The following is a 20,255-nucleotide window of genomic DNA, read 5'->3' as shown; positions in this document are numbered from 1 at the left end:
CGTTATTTAACTATCCAAAATTACCACATTACAAATATTGTACTTCATTGGTGCATGCTGCAGCCATTGCCTATCTGTATGTATGATTAGGTGCCTGTATTAACAACAACACTCCAATATAATGTTTTGTTTAGATGAGTACATTCTTTAATACATTAAGTAGTTCATGACAGGTCTCCCGATCACCGCTGACAACTTGTTACCAACATTATAAACACAACATCGAAATTAATTACATATGTGATGTCCTCAGTGATGTAATCAAAGACATTTGTGATGTCATCTTTTTCCTGTGTGTTAGTCTTCGCAGTGCACGGTGGTAGCACGAGTTATGGTTGCTTAGCTTACCATAACTGCCGAATTTCTGGGGTTTTCCGGTTTTACCTGTAACCATGACATCCTTTTAGAAAAGTTTTTTCACTGAATTTCATAGGTTTTTATTAGTGCAACTTAACCATAACGTCCCTTTTGACAACGTTTTTTCTGTCAATTTCATTGGTTTTTATGAATGAAAATATTTCATGATGGTACATCACTGTATATAAGTTATTAATATTTCTTCCTTTAACATCGGTCAAAGAACTGTAAACCTCCTTTAAGAAACATATTTTTTGCAACACAAACTGATGGCGTTATCAGAAGCGCATGCTGGGGATACAAGTCATGGCTCAATTGTCTAGGGCATGAGGCTCCACCATGACCTCAGCCCCACCAAACCACTACCGTTGTCCACTGCACCTACCCTGCATCCTAGTTCAGTGTCCACTATGCCCTCATAATCTGACCAATGGCCAGTGCTCATGGCTTGCAGCCATGGCCAGTCTGAACAATCCATGGGGCATGGGTTTCTGCCATGCCACATTTCCCAATAGGCAAATCAGAGAGTAGACATTTGTCCTTGCTGAAGGCCAGGCTTACTGTCCAGGCAGCAAAGTTATATAACTTTCTTTTGTTCTTACTTTTTGACACTTTCAAAATGTAAAACGCAGGACAGATTTGCAAAAGCATGCTTTCAGATCCTTGCTGATTCTCCTCGCGAATGTTTGTTGTAATCCAGTCCAGCACTTCAGGCTGTAGCCACAAGCAGAATATTGTTTCCCATTCAAACCTAGGGCTTCGACCAGGGCGCATGCCCCAGTAAACAAATCAGAGTACACATTTGTCTTTGGTCAAGGCCAGACCCATTGCCCGGACACCAAAGTTGTATCACAATTTTTTGTACTTAAATTTTGACAGTTTAGAAAAAATAAAACACAGTACAGATTTGCAAAACCATGATTTGAGGTCCTTGCTGATGCTCCTCCCGAATGTTTGCTGCAATCCTGTCCAGCACTTCGCGCTCTAGCCACAAGCAGAATTTCTTTTCCCATTCAAACCTATTTCGATTTGGAAAAACTGTACAACATAGCCAGTCCCTGGTTGCCATGCCGACTTTAACCCCATTGCCGGTCCCTCGTAGTCATAGCCAGTAGCCAGATTGTCTGGGGTCATGGCCTCTGACCATGACCCGGACAATCTGGCCACTGCCCATGGCCACAGGCTATACCACAGTCCCCAAAGGTATATCACTATTTTTTGTACCTACAGTATTACACTTTTCAAAAAATAAAAAACTGCCACATTTGTAAACTCTTACTTTCGGGGCCTTGCCAATGCTTCTTGCACGAGTTTGCTGCAAATCCGTCCATGTTTTATTTTTTGAAAAGTGGCAAAATGTACGTTCAAAAACAAAAACTAATCAAATAACTTGGCCCTCACTTGACAAAATCCATTCAGACTTTGCACAAACATTCATGGTTGGGTCTATAATCTTTCTGAAAACGTTTGTGCAGATTACTCAAACAGCACTACATTTATAAGCCTTTCAAATATTTTGGGACGCCTCCTCAAATTTTTCCCCCTCTTGGCGAAACAGCACCAAACTTTTCATAACCATTCAGGGTCAGGTCTAAAATGATATTGCAAGTTTCATTGAGTGGTGCCAAGTTATAAGCCATCCAAAAACTGGTTTTCACTGACCCTGTAATGCACAAATATGCATGGATGTCCCCGAACATCTGAGATGTTCGTTAACATCACAGGAAGGTCCTCGAACATTTGGGATGTTCACAGACTTCATAGAAGAAAAACACCTGATTTTGGCTTTTTATGACCAGATCCCATCCCATCCTCATCACCCATCACCTCCCCAGAGATAGTTTCATTTGCTTGACAATCTTGTGTTTTTTAATATGTTTTTACCACAATGACGTCCGTTTCAAATGTTTTGACGCACCTCATGTTTTTAACCGACCAATCAGCGGGCGCGCACGATATCTGCAAACGTCACGCTGCTCTCTGATTGGTCCAGAGGCATCCAGGAAGTGAGTCAGCGAACTGGACCCAGATATCACACATTTCTTTTGACCTCATTTTTGGCCATTTTTTTTTTTAAACTACTAGACGGATTTACACCAAATTTACAAAAGCACGCTTTCGGGCCCAAGCCGCTGCTCCTGGCTCACATTGAGTTAAAATCCGTCCTGCTGTTTGGGCTGTAGGCACAAGCAAAATGTTTTTTCCATTGCGTCTGAGGATTTCCACACATTTTGGGACACCCCTATAACTTTGCCCCCCTGGACGAAGCCGCACTGAACTTCACAAAATCATTCTGATGGGGCCATACACTCTTTTTGCAAAGTTTGGTGAGGATTTGTCCAGGGGGTCTTGGGGCAAAGTTATAAGCCGTCCAAAAAGTGCTCTTTCTATGAGTTTGGCAACTTAACCATAACTACAGGTCCACTACCACACGCCCTATAATATCAAATAAGTACCAACCATCTCATTGGTACCCATGAAGCAATGACAAAGCCCAACATATTGTTAAACCTACACCCGCTAGTGTCTGTATAAAGATTTCTGGATCAGAATCTGTGGGAGGAAGATCGTATCCATAAGAAAGACATCATCAGTGGTAAGTAATGTGTTCTTCACAAGTGGTAGACTGTGATTTTCTTTTGGGGCTCTAGCTGTGTTTGGCCACAGATGCTGTCTACTCACTTTGTTGCCTCTCTCTGCTCATTGTGCTCAGCCACTCTTTGTGTCTATCCACTGTACCTAGTCTGTGTCGCTACTGACTGTGCCAGTCCATTTATCCTCTCAACTCACCAAGTCTGTCACTACCCACACTCCCAGACACCGATTTCTCTGTTTCTATTCCTAGTGTATGACTGTGTCATTTTCATTGTAACCGACCTGGGTCTTTGCCCCCTTTCTGGCTCTTGCCACTTACTACCTCTGTATCAATTCTCTTTCTGCGTCCCCACTTGCTATGCCAGACCTACTGGCCCAGATAGTTGTGTTGAGATTCTGTCTCCCTCAACTAACTGTCTCTAATCACTTTATTGTGCTCTTTCAGTCCACAGCTTCTGACCGGAGCATTTACTGTTTTGGGCAGCCTCTCCTATCAGCAATGGAGATGGCTCTACACTTTGCCTGACCTCTCACTAGTACTCCTCACTAAACCTGGCCCTGACATTTCCTTTTTGTTCTGCACGGTCTATGACTGTTTGCTCTTCAGTGGTCTTGTTGCGTCCTAAAATGCACTTGAACTTCTTTCCATGTTTATTAAAACTCTTTAATCAGCATAGGCGTAACCTCATTCTCTTACGTTTTAGTGCTCTACTAAGAGCAGCTAAACTGCCATTGGAAGGCAAGTCTATCTATTCCTGCTCTGGCCTGTCTGGTCAATCAACTTTCTTCTTAACCTTGGAGGGTTGTGCTGTGCGCCTACTGGTCATGAGCTTCCTTTTGTGCAGATACAATATACCTCCTAACCTGATAGTTTGAAGTGCTTTTGCCGTTGTGAATTGACAGCATGTGCGTTTCATTATTACCCTCTTTATTTTTACATCCCACCTTCGGTACTATATATGTGATGTCCTAACATTGAACAGTGAAGGTGTAGCACTTGACCAGAAGTATACATACATGTAGGAACCATGGGTGGTGGCCCCAACATCTTCATTCTCATCTACATCTTCACATTGTGTCCCTTCTTAGTCCACACTGCAGAGCAGGCACACTATCTTCTGTGAAACTATTTATGAACAAGTACTTATTTACTAATGAATCTGTTGTGATAGGGCCAGCGTTTTGACCTTGTCAAGGGGGAGGGTGGAGAGGGCACTCAGCTTAAACCAACACGGGTGCCTGAGTGCAGGCATGCCCCCTCCGCACCCCTCCATATCTGCGGTGATGGCGACCTCAGGCCGCAGAAGCAGAGTAGCAGCCGGGGGAGACATGCACTCTGAAACCAGACATCACGGTAGCATCCCTAGCAAGGTGTGCCAGAAAATACCACACCACCAGCCACATGATGTAGCAAGGATAGACACAGCACCAAGCATCCATCACAACACTGGAAGGCTCCAGCAGACTGTCTGCTGGAGTCTGCAGCCACAAGAAGCCCCACTAGACCACCAGGGATTATTTTAAACAATAAGTAAAGGCCCCACAAAGGCCTTAAAGCCACTATGCCCACCAGGGAAAATTAATATTTTAAAAAGGCTGTGCAGGCCTTGAACAACACAATGTCCTTGGACCACATCAGGTTCCGTGTTGGAAAGGTGTGGGGTTTACAAACCCTTTTAAGCACTCCCATGGCCTTCCCCTGTCGCACATCCTGAAGCCAGGTAAGCTATTCGTAAAGGTAAGTGGTAGGGGTTTACCGAACTTTGGCTTTTTTAGTAAGGTATTCAGTCAAATTTTCTTCTGAAAATCAGTATTCGGCTTCCTGGAATACTTACTCGAAGCTAAAGTCCTCTTTCTATGATTAGCAATCTTCTCTCTGTTTGAGAGGCAATAGCCAATCATAGAAAGTAGAACAGCAGGGAAAGCCCTAGCAGCCAGTAAACTGCTCTCTTACTGTCTGCTGCAGGCTACACAAGGAAAAACACAATGAATTATTGTCTGAAAGCAACCAGTGGAGACCCAATATGCGCTGCGTATCACAATGTCCTGTAAGTATGCCTTGAAAAGTTCTCAAAAGGCTCAAGTACCTGACCAGTGAGTTTCTTTAGGGTAAATGGGCTCCATGGACACAGCACTGTAAATTGCAACACCTCATCTTGTTTCGTGAAGGTTGTCTTTTTTTCAGCTTCTGGTTTGAGCAGAACCTGTCAAAACTCTTCTTGAGATCCAGGGTGGAGATGCATTTTTCCTTACAGAGTGTTCGACAAGGTCATCAATTCTGTGCATAGGGTAGGCATTTAGCCAAGGAAAGTTGATGCAAAATCTCCAAATTTGGTTGGCGATGACCACTTGCTGTTGGACCTCTCAATTACCGCTGATGCCAACACTTTGTATAATTCTTCTCTTCTGATTTCTTTGCACGCTTCAGGCAGTAGGGTTTCTGTCTGATTCAGCCATGTGTGGGGGTACAGATCTTGTGGAAAAACCCTGTATTTTCTGAGAGGACATCAGGGAAGGACTGTAGGAGTCTTGCTATGTTCTCCTGAGTCTGGGTTTTTAATCCAGGCAGAATTTAACAACCCATGTGTTTACATATGTAGCAATGTTTCTCTATTGGTGCTCTCGTAGAGTGCCTGAAAGAGTGGATTGTTATTCTCTCTCCAGGCTTTAGGTGTGTTGATATGGGACAGCTGCAAGGGGTTTCTTTGCTTGATGCGCTCTGTACATTTGAGGCAATACCACTTTATCACGATGTAGGGTCCGTGCCATCTGGCCAACAGTTTGTTCTGGTGGTAGTATGAAGTACCATAACTTTGTCCACTATTTTAAAGGTTCTCAACTTGTCGATTTTGTTATAGTCTCAACTTGTCGATTTTGTTATAGAATCTCTGCTGTCTTGCTTGGGCTATCTAGGTGTGGGCTTTAACGAGCCTCAGACATCTCCATATGTTCTCTTGTATTCCGAACGACAGGATGATGACTATTATGGAAATTGCCTTGATTTTTCCATCCCTCGCTCATCATGTCTAGGACGTTGCATGGATTTTGTCCATAAACCAGTTGGAGCAGTAGGAAACCGATGGAGGCTTGTGAGCTCTTACAGACTGTGAAAAGGGCCCAAGGGATGAGATCATCCCAATTCTTCCCATCATTGTCCACCAATCTTCTTAACAGTATATTTAAGGTTTGATTAAATTGTTCAACTGGTCCATCTGGCGATGGTAAACGGATGTGTGAAGAGTGTTTGCATTCATTCATTCATTCCTTAATTTCACACATGAGCTTGGACATGAAGCTTCTCCTCTGGGCAGTGAGTATTTAATTTGGGAATCCCACTCTGGTGAAGAAAGGAACTAATACCTCTAGGATAACTTTGGTAATATTTTTGTATGTCCAGAGGCTTTCCTCTAAAGATGTAAGGCTACTTCTTATGGATTTTGTCCTCTGACGGATTTCTCATCATAAATATTTATCCTCCCAGTTTGTGGTTTTTGGAAACTTTTTTTAGCAGGGGCTATCGCGCACACCAGCGTTGATGGCTGTCGAGTCGTCGTTGTCTTTGTAACTGGACGGGGCGACGATGTGGGTACAAAAAGCACACTCGGCGCCTTGTGACCTCAGTTACTTTTTTCCACATGCCCAGCACACTACTCAGGAACTTTGCTTCAGAGCTTCTCTGCCACAGTTATTTTACTCTGACATTCTTCACATTTTTGGTGGACTTTGTCAGCATGTCTACTACGAAACCCTGCAGTTTAAATAAAGGCTGTGATTGCAGCTAAAAAATGTCACTTACGGACCCTCACAGACTTTGTGGTGCCTCGGTACTGACCACGTTGTGGTGGATTGCGGCTCGTGTCAGGTAATGGCAACAAGCGCCTTGAAGGAGAGAGCCTCTAAATTGGCCTAGCCCGAGGTCCATCATCTTTTAAGTCTCCAAGTACAACACCATCAAACATGCGTCCTGATGAAATTAGCTCTGCGGCTGAAAGAATTGTTAAAAAAACACCATAAGCGATCCCACTTGAGGAGCGACTCCCGCCATTATTCTTCTTCGTCATCGTAGAAGAGAAGGAGATCAAGATGATGTAGGTCTTTGCAAAAGCGGGTCCGCCTGTTCTTTCTTCTTCCGGGAAGACCTCTGAGCCCGCCACGCCCGACAAGGCCAGCAGGGACTCGACTCACCAACCACCTTGTGCACCTAAGAGCTAGAGACCAGTGAAGTCCTCGATCCGACAGTTGATGCCAATGGTGGCTGATGTCCATCAGCACCATCAACGTCGTAGCCTAAACTGTCAAAGACAGTCAGGGATCCCTCGAGTAGATTCATCCCAAAATCTACCAGGGATTTTAAGTCCTCTTTTCAGGGCATTTTGGATGAGGGTGGCGACCTGGTCCCTTTTGGGTTTGATCCCATGGGTCTTGTAAGGAAGGCATGGTATCAAACAGTAAGACAGACACAAGTGATGACAATTATTAAGGATGTTAATTGAACTTCAATTGCGTTTGAATAACGCCTATCTAATCCTAAATCTACAGATGGGAGCAAGCTACGACCATCAAATAATAATAACGCAGCCCTAGTCGAGTCCAAAGGGCCTGTACTAATAAACCTATTGCCAATCCTTCTAAATACAAATAGTGTGGGAAACAATGTTATGCAAAAGAGAGTGTTGAAGAAGTGATACGTCAGGATGTTCAAGCCGCTGGCTTCCCTTCCATACGTTTTCAGCACGAGACAAGGTGGCACACTCGAGCTTAGCACAATCTCTGGCTTCTGTAGCACGAGGATGCAGTTCAAATCTCAGTAGCAGTGCCTTCTGTGCCAAAGTGTCTCTTACCATTTAAAGTCTCTTACTTCAGAGGGCCTGATTCAAATGTTCCTTTATCCTCAAGATTCTCATGTACAACTTTTTGGGTGCTTTACTGTTCACCCCGGGTCCCCCTCGGCCAGGATCAGACCCACTTTAACACACAGCTTTCAATTCATCACCCTCCGGTGGGCTTGGATCAACTTTCTCTACTTTTCCAAGCTTTCTTTTACTTCAGAAATCAAAGCCTTTCGACTGTGCGCAGGACCACTTTGATTCACAATTGCTCGCTCCCTTCTTGATATGCTCTCTTTTTCACTTTCACTTTGCCATTTCACAGCTGGATACCCTACAGAGACCTTTGACTGAGCACCCACATGGTGCCACACCACTCTGTCAAGGGTATGGTATCTTGCTTTAATAGTTAATCACTCATCAGCAGTTCAACTTTGCTTGCGTTCTTTTATCACACGTGTTTTAACAATCTTCGTTCTGGCACTCGCCATACAGTGTTGCTTCTTGCAACCTTGGCTTTGACACAGACGGGTCTTGTATCGGTCTCCCCAACTCACTGGCTGTGTTGATTTCACTGATGCAGCTTTGTTGTTGGAGCCAAGGACATTACCACACTGGCTTGCGATTCTCCCTGCCTTGATTATAGACACGGGAGGGCCCCGGGTACCTCCGACACACAATGCAGGATTCTTCAGCGTGGTTTCCTTGTTTTACGCTTTCTATTCTCGAGGTTTCGTGAAAGTAACGGTTCCTTGTTAGAAAGGTCAAGGCACTTTCCTCCTTGCGATCTCCTTCTGTTTTGCAGTCTTTCTTCTCTCGTTAAACTGCCATCTCAGAACTGCTGTTTCTCGTGTGCCTTGCCTCACTCCTAGTGTGCTTTCGTTCTCTGCCTTTTATCTGTGTGGGGAAGCTTAATGAAAGTAGGTGTGTGTGATGGTCAGTAATTGCCTGAACTCGCCTGACCATTGTACTGGGACACGTCCGATATACGGCTTGGTTGTTAGTCTGTTTTCCCTCATCGCGGGCTGTCTGTGTGAAAGTGTTTGTGTTGTAAATGGGGGGGGGGGTAGAGTTCCTAAATATTCTACTTGGTAGGATGGGGTAAAGGTGTTACAGGGAAGGGGATACTGCGTCTCTCCATCCAGTCTCCCACTTCCACTCCCTAGAGACCCATCATCCAGGTGATCCTCCCGCACTGGTCCACCCCCACGAACTGGATCCAAAAGCGATGGCCTTGTCCTGGCCACTTCGATGACAGATCCCCGGGGACTAGTTGGTGAGACACCTTCTGGCTTCTAACTGTCTTCCTCGACATCCTGAGTAGTTCAAGGATGAGGAGAAGAGGTTGTCTGACCTGGCTTTTGCCCTTCATGGCGCAATTGGCTTGGACACCTCTCCTGAGGTGGAATTCCCACACGGAGATCCAAGAGCCCATACAAAAGTGGAATATGGGAAAATTATTGCAAAGTGATAGGTGCATTAGGTTTGGGGTCCACCACCTGGCAACATAACGGAATTTGACTTGACTGACATTCTGGACAAGAGCACATCCGTTGAACCCGTTCCTTCCATTACACAATGCCATCAAAAATCCGCTCATCAGCCCTATCTGACCCAGAATTTCTAACAAGAAATCTGCCATATGATAGTCTGGTAGTACAGGTTGCGACTCTGGGCATTAAGGCAAGCGTTACAACGCTTTAGCTAAAAAGATTTTTGCCCCTGGCAGTAAGGCTCTTAAGTCAACATTTCATGTGCACTGCCAAAGTGCAAACACACCCTTTGGTTTGTGATTGCGGAGGCAGCCAAACACATCCAAGAAGATGGCATGAGGAATGGATTTCTCAACATAGTGAAGGATGGCAAGGAAGCAATGCGCCAATCCCTGCAGTCAGGACTCAACACGAAACTATTGTCATATGGTCGACGGCAGCAAGTTCTGTCATGCGAAGATAAGCCTGGGTAAGAACATAAGGATTTATCTAGGACATCCAAGCAAAACTGCCTTTTGACGGCTCACATCTTTTTGGCCAAAAATCGGATCCAAGGCTGCAACAAAGTCCTTAGGTGCAGCAATTGGGCAACCTGCTCAGCCTTCCACTCAGTGGAAGGGCAAGCCTTTTCATTTGTACAGCTACGGCTCACTGCTCGTCAAGGACAAGGTCAGAGACGTTTCTCTCAACCTTCTAGAGTTAGAGGAATTAGGACACAGACCGCTTCCGCGTTTGTCCCCTCAAGTGCAGCCTCAGCTGCAAAAACCTTTTTATAGACTTCCGCCACACTACGCTGGTAGCAGGGCATCCGTCAGACCCTTCGCAATAAAGGTGCACCATTACTACGGATCCCTGGGCGTTTCAGGTAGTCTCCCAAGGTTACTGCCTCCTGTTTTTCAAGCACCCAACAGATAACCTCCCCCCCTTTGGGTTAGGCCACCTCCGATTCCAGACCCACTGCTCCTGCAAGAGTTTTCCTCTCTTCGGGAGAAGTGCACCAAAGAATTGATACCTATTCAGGAAAGGAACATGTGGTCGTACTGCCATTATCTTTTGGTCCCAAAAAAAGACCAGAGGCGCTTGAACAAGTTCCTCAGGAAAGATCAATTCAAGATGGTAACACACTCACAGATCCTCCAGGCCCTTGAAATTCCAGTTTGGTTGGTGTCACGCGACCTACAGGGTGCTTACTTCCATGTACCAATCCAGCCAAATCACATGTTAGCTGTTGGCGGTAGTGGCAGCCAGTCTCAGGAAAGGGGGGGATCCAAGTCTTTCCCTACCTAGACGATTGCTTAATCAGATTGCGGTCTCCGGACTAAATCCTGAATCATCTGTCGCACCTGCCACCTCCTCCACATGCTGGGCTTCTCCCTCAGTGTAAAAAAGTCCCATCTGATAGTGGTCCTGGATATGTCAGCAGGCTAGGCTTTCCCTCCCGAGGAGAGGATGCTATACATCCTGCAGATGGTCACCAAATTCCAGAACACCCAATACCTGCCAGCCCTAGACTTCCTACAGTTTCTAGGCCTCATGGAATCCTGCATTTTACTCATGCCAGAGGCTCGGTTGAGAATGCGATCGCTTCAATGAGCTCAGTGGTCTAAGTTGTCTGGCTGTATGACAGTAATCGATTCAAGCCTGTAGCTGAGTCACTCTGGGTCTCCTGTGGACTCTCACAGAGAAAGTGATGGTGGGAGAACCGTTTTGACAATCATGGCCAGAGGCGACCGTAGTGACGGAAGCATCTCTGAAAGGCTGAGGCGCTCACCTGAACTAGCTGACAGTGAGCGGGTTGTGGTCCCTGGTGGAGACAAAAGTTCACATAAACCTGTTGCAGCTCATGGTGATCAGACTGGTGCTGATGGCCTTCTTGCCCTCGATACAGGGTATGACTGTCCTGATCATGACGGACAACACAGTGGCCATGTTCTACATGAACAAGAGAGCTGGTGTAGGGTGTCTCCTCCTGTGCAGAGAGGCGTTGCAGCTCTAGTTCTGGGCGTTACAGAACAAGATCTCCCTATCAGCAATTCACCTTGCTGCGAAGGAGAATATGATGGTTGATGCCCTCAACAGTCAGGGCTCAGTCTCCCACGAGTGGGAGCTCTGCCAGGAAGTTCTAATACAGATATTTGCCATTTGGGGTACCCCTTTGTTGACCTCCAGTGTGAACAGGAAGTGCTAACATTTCTGCTTCAGGGAATTTCCCCAGAGAGGAGCACTCGGGACGGATTGGAGGTGGACTGGAACTTCCAGCTCCAATATGAGTCCCACTGATTCCCGTCATTCCTCAAGTGATCAGGAGGTTGAAGAGGTACGAAGCAACCATGATCCTGATTGCCCCGGACTGGGCTAGGAGAGCATGGTATTGAGACTTTCTGGATGTGGCCATCAGTTTTCCACATCGTCTTCCCCTGATGCCGGACCACCTCTCTCAAGAGAGGTGGACGGTTATTCACCCGAGTGTACACATGCTCAACCTGCACACTTGGCTTCTGAAAGGTTAAGGTACAGGGATTGGGACCTTCTGGGAGACGTGATGGAGGTGTAGATGTTGCTGGCCGCAAAAAGGCCAGCAACAAAAGCTCTATACTGCTGCTGTTTGAAAAAAGTCTGCAGCTGGTACAGAGCACAGGATGTGTATCCTTTCTTATGTAACATCTGAAGCGTGTTGTCCTTCCTTCATTTGGCAAGACAGGGCCTTCAGGTATCCACCACCAAGGGCAATATGGCTGCGCTTTCTATTATCAAGCGCATGCCAGACAAGGGTCATACTTCTCGATCCCCCTTGTTATGCAATTTTTAAAAGGCCTGACTAACACTTTCCCTCTGCCACCTTTCATGGTCCCGGCATGGGATTTAAAGTTAGTGTTAACTTTCCTCTTGGCTTCCCCATTCGAGCCATTACTTTTGTGTCCTCTGAGGCTACTTTCTTGGAAGACGGCATTTTTGGTCTCCATTTTCTCCACCCGGAGAGAAAGCGAATTGCAGGGCATGTCCTGTAAGCAACCTTTTCCAGTCTTTTTCAGTGACGAGGTGACTCTTAGAGTGTGCCCTTTGTGCCTCCCGAAGGTTGTATCAGAGTTTCATCTGTTGCAGAATATCTGTCTGCCTGCATTCTTTCCACCTCCTCATCAATCCACGGAGGAAGAAGGGCTGCATAGGCTCAATAGGCAAATGTATTACCCACTTGCATAACACGTCCCTTCAACAATGGTCTGTTCCCCAGGGTCTAAAAACCACCCTCATTACTCACCCTTTAAAACAAACCTGTATTTATTAAATCCTCGAGTGTTTGGAAACTATCAACTCATTGCCTGCCTTCCCTTAATCACTAAGGTCTTCGAGTAGGTGGTTACACATCAGCTGGGGGGCTTTGTGGAGACAATCAGATTCTGGACTCCTTACAATCTGGTTTTTGCCCAGGGCATGGGACTGGGACTGCCTTTATATCGGTCTGGGACGATCTTGTCCATTTCTCAGATCTCAGTCTGTCTCTGCTGGTCATGCTGAACTAGTCCGCCGCCAGTGCTACGGTGGTCCATGCCACTCTTTTCTCCCATTCATCAAACTTAGTAGTTCTCACGGGCCATTGCCTGGAATGGTTTCGCAGTTTTCGTTCTGCCACCTGCTAAATTGTCAGAATGGGACCATTCACTTTTTCGTTATCTGAGATTACATGTGCTGTGCCTCAGAGGTCCCCATTACAGCCACTGTTTAGTATCTATAGGACTCCTTTGATGTCTATTATCTAGAAATGTGATATCCAAATCTACTCTTACACCAATGATATGCAACTATTCCTTAAGCTCTTAGGTCCACAAGATAATTTCTCACCTGCATGCCTGCCTAGCCTAGATTAAACTCTGTTAAATTCCAATTTAAACCCTCAAAGACTGAGACTATTTTAGTAGGCCCTGTGCATCTACACAGAAAACCAGGGAGATGCCCTTGTTCATTTCTATGTTTAGACTTCATACCATATGTGCTAAGAAGATTAAGAACTTAAGTCATATGGGACCCCGACATGAAATGAAACATTCACATTAATGAGGTTGTTAGGTCATTATTCTTTTTACCTACGTATGTGTAGACATATTATTCCCTTTTTTTTTAAATGTATTTATTTATTTGTTTTTGTGTTTAACCAAATTGATTTTTACAAAAGAAAAGAAAAAAGTTTGACGCTTCCGTTAAAAGTATGTGTTAAATACTTGGGACACCACTTTTGGTCGAACAGGAGCTGTGAGGCTAAAGACTGGCTCTTAACTACACGGGGTCAAGATGGTATCTGAGGAGTTGGCTCTTTTTAGTGCCACTACTAGAAATGTTATTTATTCCTTATTTGCTAACTACTTAAGTTTGCTTCTGTCTCTATAGCTTGGCAACTCCTGCACTAGTTGCTTGTTTCTCAACTGATTGTTTTAAAAATGGTGTGCCTAACTTTTGAATGCATTCATGGTTTAGCTCCTAGTTATCTGATTCAGAAAATCAAACTGCATAATACAGGACGCCCTCATCGATCTACCAATCATCTGTTGAATATACCCTCTTCACGCTGTCTCATTAAAAGGGACAGACATTTTTCAGTTCTGGCCCCCCTGCTTTGGAACAATCCCCCGTTCGATCTTCAATTCACAAATTCCCTTGAGATTTTTAGGAGAGGCCTAAAAAAACACCCATTTACCTAAATTCTTACAACATGATTCATTTGAGTTCCCTGAATAATTGGTCTCCCTTTACTCCCATCGGTGCCCAGATGCAGTCATGGCTCCTTTGGGGTTCACATCCACCCAGTAGATCAATCCCCTTCCGTCCAGATTGTGTGGGGTCTTCAGGGTCATGCTCTCGTTTTTTGAGACCAGATTCATCCTAGCCTGTTCCTGCAGTGTGTTCAACTGTTTTGCCTGAACAAACTCCAAGGATGATGGGTCTTGTTCCCCATTAACCCTGGGTTGCCCTGACCGGTGACTATCATCTCTTCGAATCTGGTGCTGCCTCATACCGTATTGGCCAGCTCTTCTACTTCATCAAATTCCAGAACTAGGATGTTTTCTCATACCAACTGGACGATCACTTAGCCTGGTTTAATAATGTATTTATTTTTATTTATTTATTTATAAAGCACAGCCAGGCCCAGGGGCATACGGGCGCATAAGTTAGATCTGGTTACAGTTGCAATTGAAAGCAGTCAATAAGGGTTACGTTACATTGCAGTTACAGGTGGGTACAAACTTAGTCATGCAAATGCATAGTCTAGTATAAATACATTAATTACAAAAGTGTGCCAGTGACAGTCGATCATGCTGGGATCAGGCGGTTAGGCTGTCATAGAGTCCATGTTGTGAAGCCAACACTTCGTGTTATGTTTAAATAGGTTAAATGAAGGTTCTGCTCGCAAAAGCGCAGGTATTGTGTTCCATAATTTAGAGGCTTGTACAGGGGAGCTAGCACCACCCGAGTTATGAAGTCTAAATCTCGGTATGGACATAGTGTTAGCTTGTGCTGCTCTAAGTGGTCTTGAAGAAGTGTGAGGTGTAAGTTGGTTGGTGAGGTAGGCTGGTGCAAGGTTGGCCCTGGCTTTATGTGTAAGGCCCAGAGTTTTAAGGGATATTCTGTGCTTGACTGGAAGCCAACGTAGTTTGCGTCTGGTCTCCGAGATGTGCATCTTTTTGGGGATGTTGAGGGCAGCTCTGATGGCATTATTTTGAATTACTTGCAGTTTGTTGATATTTTTGTAGCTAGTGCCTAAGTAAAGGGCATTACAATAGTCTATCTTGGATAGGACTAATGCTCTAGCAAGAGTAATGCAATTGGGTGAGGAGATGAACGGCCTACATGCAGTGATCAGCTTGCAGGTGTAAGCGGCTGATGATGCTACTGCATTCGTTTGTTTGGAGAAGGATAAGGTGGCATCGATGTAAACCCCAAGGGTTTTGGTGTTATTTGACACGGGGATGAGATTGCCATCTATGGTGAAGGATTTAAATGCGGGATTGAGATTTTTGAGTTTGGCGTGAGTGCCAAGGATGATCAACTCGGTTTTTTCGTCATTGAGACAGAGTCCATGATGTGCCATCCATGCTTGAATTACTGAGTAGATTTCATTAAGGGTTTTGCTGTCTGTTTCATAGTTCCCCGAGATAGGAATTAGTATCTGGGTGTCGTCCGCGTAATTGGTATACGTGACACCCAGATAGTCAAGGATATCAAAGAGGGGCTTTGTGAATATATTATAGAGTGTCGGGGACACGCAAGAGCCTTGCGGGACTCCACAGGGTACTGGTGAAGGTTCAGCAGAATCAGTGGGAGAGAAGACCCTCATGGTTCTGTTCGCCAAGAAGGAACTGATCCAGGCTGTGGCTGCGTCTGGGAAGTGTGCTGCAGTTTTCAAGTGGTGACAGAGTGTTTGATGGTTGACCAGGTCAAAAGCTGCTGACAGATCAAGCAATAAGAGGAGTGTAAGTTTACCATTGTCTTTCAGGATTTGGATCTGGGTAGTGAGATCTATTAATGCAGTTTCCGTACCGTGTCTCGATCGGAAACCTGACTGCCTAAGTCCTAGGAGATTGTTTGATTCTAAGTAGGCCTGTATTTGTAAATAGGCTGCTCTATCCAGTATTTTTAATAAGAAAGGTACAGTTGTTATCGGTCTATAGTTAGACGGGTTGGCTGGATCAAGAGTAGGTTTTTTAAGGAGTGGGATGACCTACGCATCTTTTAGGTTATCAGGCACTACTCCAGTTTTGAAGGAGGCATTGATGAGGTTGGTTATGAATGGTGCCAGGTCGTGCGCAGCAGCTTTGATGATCGGGCAGGGCAGGCATCACCTTGGCAATTTGAAGGTTTAAGTTTCCTGATGATGTTTTCTACTTCCCAGATTGAGAGGGGTGAGAAGCTGAAAGGTTTACAAGTTGACTTAAAGGTAGGTGATTTGTTAGGTAATTGTTTGTAGTCCGGGTCAGCAAGTAGCAGGGATTTTTTTGCGTTGATTTTAGATTGTAGGCGAGCTATTTTATCTAATAAAGCCTTCTGAATATTACTACACCATAGTGCATCTGTAACACATTTGTCTATGGGGGCAATGGGGGATTCTAGTTCTTTCAAAATCTTAGAGTTCCTTTGTGTTGGATTCCGCTTGTGTAATCCTTTTGTTATATGTGTCCTTTTTAGCAATAAAGATGGCTTCTTTGTAACTAGAGGAGGCTAGGGTTAGCTCAGTCTTATTGGATGCTGTGGGATGTTTTTTCCAATGTGACTCTGCGGTTCTCTTAGCTTTGCGTAATTCTCTTAGCTGCGGCGTGAACCAAGTGTTAAGGGGACGCTGTGGTTTGGGTTTCCGCAATTTTAGGGGGGCAATGGTGTTCAGTGCTTTAAGTATAGCCTGGTTGTAGATATCCACTGAGACTGTGGGGTCAGCCTCTGAGTCGATATTGTTCAGGATGGGGAGTAGTATGGGTAAGAGTTTGTCAGGTGTAATATCTTTCTTATTTCTCGTACTGGTGGCTGGGGCGATGATAGGCGCCAGGTGAGGTGTATTGGCTTTGATAGAGAAGGTTATTATGTGATGATCCGACCAAATGCATGGGTGATTGGATAGAAGGTCACGAGAGCAATTGAGGTGAGTGATCCAGTCCAGTGTTCTGCCTTTGATATGAGTGGGCTCGTGAATAATGTGCGTGTGACCCAAATCCGATAAGGTGTTAGCTAGGTCATGGGCGTTAGTGTTCTTAGGGTCGTTAAAACCAAGATTAAAGTCCCCAAGTAAGATCGTTTGAGAGTTGGGTTTGGTATCTGTGGTTATGAGTGATGCAATGTCCTCTATAAAGGAGGAGATGGGACCTGGTGGTCGGTAAATAAGGTGCAAAGATGCCGTGTGGTTAGGTGATAGAGGTAGCTTAATAGACAAGGATTCAGCAGAGGGGATTTGAGCATCCTGGATGACTTTGATGTTGAATGTATTTCTGAATATGATGGCGAGTCCACCTCCCTTCGTTTGAGTGGTGTTTCTGTCGCATCTAATAATAGCATAATCATTAGGTGTAGCAAGGGCCAGAGATGGACCGGAGGCAGCATTAAGCCAAGTTTCCGTGACTGCGAGGAGATCGAGCTTTTCGTGAGATATAAAGTCAGCGATGTCGAGAGCATGGGCAGGAAGAGACCTAGCATTCACCAAAGCTGCTTTAATGAGTTTCTTTTTGGGAAGATTTTTCAGGTGGTACAGGTAGGTTGTGCAAATGGGTATGGGCTAACTTGACTGAGTCAGTGGTCGAATTGGCAGGCTTGTGGTCAGTATGCGAATGTTTCATGCTGCGGGCTCTTAATCTAAAGTTTCTGGTTAAGATGCTAGGGTGGAAAGAGCATGGAGAGGTAGGTAGGCTAGTTTTAGAATTCAATCTAATGTTTCTATTAGAAATGCTAGGGTGGTGGGAGCTTGGAAAGGTAGGTGGGCTAGTTCTAGAATTCAATCTAGTGTTTCTAATAGCCGTAGTACAAGGTTGGTTAGGTGTTGGTCTGGTAGCAAAGTGGCGTATCCAGAGTGCTGGATCATCCAAATACGGGTTAGCAGGTGTCATGGTGCTAGGCCACGAGGTGAGGGTGGTGGTTAACATGAGTGTGCAGGTGTAAGTGTCTTGACTAGGAAATGGATTAGGTAGACTAGTCCAACGTCTAGTGTAGATATACAGTAGGTGGATGAGAGTAGATAGGCACCAATACATGATGTGGGCAGTGTTGCTAGTAAGCAGGGGTTGCAAATGTGGTCTATTGGCGACCATAGGCACAACACAAATCAATCAAATGTGGTCTGTAGGCGACCATAGGGCACAACACTAATCAATCAAATGTAGACTGTAGGCGACCATAAGGCACAACACAAATCAATCAAATGTGGTCTTGTAGGCGACCATAAGGCACAACACAAATCAATCAAATGTGGTCTGTAGGCGACCATAAGGCACAACACAAATCAATCAAATGTGGTCTGTAGGCGACCATAAGGCACAACACCTGATGCAGTGTGGCAGCATCTAAGTACAGAATAGTACATAAGCTGAAGAGGAGTTAGGCATTGCCTGGGTTCGGGTAGGACACTTAAGCTAATAATGCAGAAGGGCAGCAACTGAGTTCCGAGTCGTGCCTAAAGCTACAAAGCTAAAGTGTATTCTAAAGGTAGTAAGCCTAGAGTCTAATGACTATAGATATAGGGTCTAATGGCACCACTGGCTGATCCATGTGGTGTGACAATAGTTGCTTGATAATTCTTAGCAACAATATAATACAGCATACTATGTAGACATCACATTGATCAGGTGTGGGTGGGTCACGCTCCTTTAGCAAATACATCGGCAGGTAGGTTTTGTCTGATTTAAGAGCAGTGAGTACATTCACACATTGTCATCACACTAGAGTTGTGCACATGCATACAAGTCATGTGTCTATCGGGTAAAGTTTAGCATTATGAGCAAATGGATTGTTCATGAAAGTATGCGGCGTAATATTTCTTTTTCAAGCATGCGCTTTACACAAATAGACTTGCGCTTAAAAGCGATCAGCAGTAACGTGGAAGGGTATAACAATGCTAGATTTTGTAGGCCGTGCAGTTCCTAGCAGGCAGCTTACCGGCGGTGGGGAGCGACGCGCAGAGTTAGTGTTGTGTCGATCATTGGTACGTGTGGGAGGTGCGACAGTAGTATATGGCATCCAAGCAGTGTAGGAGGTAGTTTAAGCAGGTCTGCCACCTGGCGTAATCAGGTCGCCTAGTCCTGGCGTCCCGGGGCGAACAGGGGTAGAACAGGGCCTTCTTCCTGGAACCGGCTTCCGCCTACCGGTGCACAGGATTGGTGTATGAGCAAGCTGGTTGCTCAGCAACTAACGGCAGCCTCGTTTTCGTGCCGTGTTGCGGCCACCATTTTGGGATCAGGCAGGGTCTTGGGACAAAATGGTGGATCTCCTGTACTGGAGTGTGCAAATGCACAGATAACGCTCTGGGAGGCGACGGGGCTCAGCATTCAGGTGCAGCTGGGTACAAGGAGGCTAGATAGCCATGATTTAGCCTCACCAGATGATTTGATGCCGTAGATGGTAGATGTGTGATGGTCAGGCATCGCAGGCCTGCTCTGCAGGCGTGGAACACTACGGTGAGACGTCGTCGTGAGGGGCAGGGAAGGGCTCCAGCCCTCTCACCCTTCTGTGAGCGGATAAATGAGGCTCACAGGGTAGAACAGGGCCTTTTTCCTTGGGCCTTCTTCCTTCTTCCGCCTACCGGTGCACAGGATTGGTGTATGAGCAAGCTGGTTGCTCAGCAACTAATGGCAGCCTCGTTTTCGTGCCGTGTTGCGGCCACCATTTTGGGATCAGGCAGGGTCTTGGGACAAAATGGTGGATCTCCTGTGCCGGAGTGTGCAAATGCACAGATAACGCTCTGGGAAGCGACGGGGCTCAGCATTCAGGTGCAGCTGGGTACAAGGAGGCTAGATAGCCATGATTTAGCCTCACCAGATGATTTGATGCCGTAGATTGTAGATGTGGTGTGGTCAGGCATCGCAGGCCTGCTCTGCAGGAGTGGAACACTACGGTGAGACGTCGTCGTGAGGGGCAGGGAAGGGCTCCAGCCCTCTCACCCTTCTGTGAGCGGATAAATGAGGCTCACAGGGTAGAACAGGGCCTTTTTTACTTGGGCCTTCTTCCTGGTACCGGCTTCCGCCTACCGGTGCACAGGATTGGTGTATGGGCAAGCTGGTTGCTCAGCAACTAACGGCAGCCTCGTTTTCGTGCCATTGCTCCCCAGATTGAACAAGATCACCTTCACCTTAAGCTCCATCATTCATAGCCCTACTTCCCCTCCACTCCTTTCTATCCCGCTCACAATATACACACATTTGCAAAAAGAGTAAAGAGGATAAGAGTTTTGAGGAACTAGGTTGGAAAGAAGATTTGGGCAATGGGCATGACCGAGAAGCCCGCACACAACCACGCTACT

The 20,255-nt window shown here is 45.6% G+C and overlaps 1 protein-coding gene across 24 annotated transcripts in view; it reads left to right on the top strand.

Moving 5' to 3' along the window:
* The window catches only part of KIF1B (kinesin family member 1B), a 2,119,562-nt gene that overhangs the window by 1,769,374 nt on the left and 329,933 nt on the right, over positions 1–20,255 (top strand). The window lies entirely within an intron of this gene.

This window comes from Ambystoma mexicanum, chromosome 8 (genome assembly GCF_040938575.1).
Source record: "Ambystoma mexicanum isolate Mex_15411 chromosome 8, UKY_AmexF1_1, whole genome shotgun sequence".
NCBI classification, from domain to species: Eukaryota; Metazoa; Chordata; class Amphibia; order Caudata; family Ambystomatidae; genus Ambystoma; species Ambystoma mexicanum.
This window is presented reverse-complemented; position numbering and strand designations above follow the sequence as displayed.